Source organism: Microcebus murinus, chromosome 16 (assembly GCF_040939455.1).
Source record: "Microcebus murinus isolate Inina chromosome 16, M.murinus_Inina_mat1.0, whole genome shotgun sequence".
Classification (NCBI taxonomy): domain Eukaryota; kingdom Metazoa; phylum Chordata; class Mammalia; order Primates; family Cheirogaleidae; genus Microcebus; species Microcebus murinus.
Window position 1 is genome coordinate 12,987,503 of NC_134119.1, and position 3,107 is coordinate 12,990,609.

The following is a 3,107-nucleotide window of genomic DNA, read 5'->3' on the forward strand; positions in this document are numbered from 1 at the left end:
TGAAAACCAAACCAGTAAGTGTGAACTGATACTATGACTGCCAGAAAAGGAGTTGTCATGGGTCTCAGAAAGCAAGCATCATGGATTGAAAGGCAAATGCAAGGACAGGACACGAAGCCTTGGGCTCCTACAATCCCAAATTAGGACACAGAAACACTCCTCCTGGAGCTAGGAGTCAGCAAACCAAGCAAAGGTGGGATTAGACCCCTGGAATTGCAGGTAATGGGATGTTTGCATAGAAGCTAGTGAAGAGGTGAGGTTATAATTATTAATGACACAAAAGAAGGTACCAAAATATGGAAAAGAATAATATATTATTAAAAAAAAAAGAACAAGTAGGCTTGACAAAGAACCAAGCAGAATAGAGGGTGAGGGAAGCTGGTAGGTGGCAGGAAGGGAAACAAGAAGACCCCCCTAAGAACCCCAAAATAAAGTAACTGAGTTCTGTTTCACGTTGCTAGAGGCAGAACAAGGTGCCACCACCTTGTTGTCAAGACAGTGGCCTCACTGGCCTGGCCAGGAGAATCCACCAGGCCTTTCTCATCACTCATCTGTTTGAGAAATTCTTACTGAGCGCCATGTTTATTTCCAACTGCTGCTGTAAGAATCTACCACAAATTTATTGGCTTAGAACAATGCAATTTTATTATCTCATAGTCCTGGAGGTCAAAAGTCTGGACTGGGTTTTATGGTAATAAAATCAAAGACAGCATCCCTTCCAGAGGCTCTAGGGGAGAATCGTTTCCTTGCCATTCCAGCTAGAGGCTGCCCATACTCCTTCGCCTGTGGCCCCTTTCCATCTTCAAAGCCAGCAGATGTGCCACCCCGCCTCTGTTCCCATTGTCACATCTTCTTCCCTGACTCTGACCCTCAGCTTCCCTCTTATAAGAACACTTGTGGTTACTTTGGGTCCATCCATCCCATTTGAGATAATCCCTCCATCTCAAAATCCTGAATGTAACCACATCTTCAAAGCACCTATTACCACGTAAGGTAACACATTCACACGCACCTATTCTAGAATAGGAGATGGAAGGGGACCAGATAGATCTGTTAACACAGAGCTCAAGTCCTGGGGGCTGGAGGGATTGAGAAGGAGGACGGTTAATCCCACAGTAAACAAACAATATCATATCAGAAGTGGTAAATGCCATAAAATAAATACTACAGGGTGATATAAGAGAGACTGCAGGCTGCTGGGGCTACTTGAGCATGTCAGGTCAGGCTCCTGAGAGGTGACATTTGAGGTGACAAATGAGTGATGAGAAGATAGCAACCCTTAAAATATCTGAGGAAAGGACATTGCCAGCAGGGAAACGGCAAGTGCAAATGCCCAAAGGGGAGGGTTCACTTGGAGGGTTCAAGGAAGGCAGCACGGCGTAGCTGGGCGGGACAAGATTACCTGGTGACTCTCTCCCTCCTGCCAGGCCTCTTTATTAATGGTTCTTGGTGACTTCCTGCAAGGGATGATGACACACATAAAATTCCTAGGAATATCCTTACCACAAGCCCACCCTTCCCTAAAGTAAGTTGAGGCCGGATGCAGTGGCTCACGCCTGTAACCCTAGCACTCTGGGAGGCCGAGGCGGGTGGATTGCTTGGGGTCAGGAGTTTGAAACCAGCCTGAGCAAGAGCGAGACCCCATCTCTACTATAAATAGAAAGAAATTAATTGGCCAACTAATATATATAGAAAAAAAATTAGCTGGGCATGGTGGCACATGCCTGTAGTCCCAGCTACTCGGGAGGCTGAGGCAGTAGGATCACTTGAGCCCAGGAATTCGAGGTTGCTGTGAGCTAGGCTGATGCCACGGCACTCACTCTAGCCTGGACAACAAAGCAAGACTCTGTCTCAAAAATAAATAAATAAAGTAAGTTGAATCTTCATCTCTTGTAAGCACAAGCTCCAAACTGACATAGGACACAAAATATCATAAGATACTATGTAAAAATTCTACTGCAAGGTAGAGACCCAAGAGAACTGAAAACATACATCCACACAGAAACTGGTACACAAATGTTTATAGCAGCACTCTTCCTAAGAGCCAAAGAGTGGAAACAACCTCAATATTCACCAAGTGAAGAGTGGATAAACAAAATGCAGTATATCCATAAGGTAGAATATAATTTAGCAATAAAAAGGAATGAAATACTGATTCCGTCCACAACAATGGCCAACTTTGAAACATTGTGCTAAGTGAAAGAAGCCAGTCATAAAAGGCCACAAAGAGCTTGGCTGACACCACATCACTCTAGCCCAGGCAAATGAGTGAGACTCTGTTTCAAAAAAAATAAATAAATAAAATAAAATAAAACAAAAGGCCACATACTGTATGATTCAATTTATATGAAATGTCCAGAACAGGCAAATTTGTAGACCCAGAAAGTAGAATAGGTTCGTGGTTGCCAAGGGATATAAGGTTGGGGAGTAACTGCTCCTAGGTACAGGATTTCTTTTGGGAGTGATGAAGATATGGTAAAATTGATTGTGGTAATGCCACAACTCTGTGAATATACTAAAAACCACTGCTGTCCCCTTTATATGGGTAAATTGTATGGTATATGAAACATATCTCAATAAAAGAGATATTGCCCAGGCTGGTCTTAAACTCATTCATTTAACAAATATTTAGTGCTTGCTTTGGCAGCACATATACTAAAAACTGGGATGATACAGAGAAGATTAGCCTGGGCTCTGCAAAAGATGACATGCAAAGTAGTGAAGAGTTTCATATAAAAAAAAAAAAAAATGGGGCTGGGTGCAGTGGTTCATGCCTGTAATGCCGGCACTTTTGGAGGCCAAGATGGGAGATTGCTTGAGCACAGGAGTTTGAGGTTGCAATGAGCTATGATGGAGCCACTGCACTCCAGCCTAGGAGACAGAGGGAAATCCTGTCTCAAAAAACAAAAACAAACAAACAAACAAAAAAACTGGCCAAGAGTGGTGGTTCATGCCTATAATCCCAGCACTTTGGGAGGCTGAGGTAGGAGGATCACATGAGTTGAAGACCATACTGGGCAACATAGCAAGACGCTGTCTCTACCAAAAAAAAAAAAATTTTTAATTAAAATATTTAGCCAGGCATGGTGGCATGTGCCTATAGTCCC

General features: G+C 43.2%; 1 non-coding gene across 1 annotated transcript; it reads left to right on the forward strand.

The window, feature by feature from the left end:
• The first annotated feature begins 2,631 nt into the window (after nucleotides 1-2,631).
• LOC142861460 (U6 spliceosomal RNA) lies at nucleotides 2,632-2,738 on the forward strand. Its single transcript, XR_012912689.1, has one exon. It is a non-coding gene; the product is annotated as a U6 spliceosomal RNA (small nuclear RNA).
• The last annotated feature ends 369 nt before the right edge of the window (nucleotides 2,739-3,107 follow it).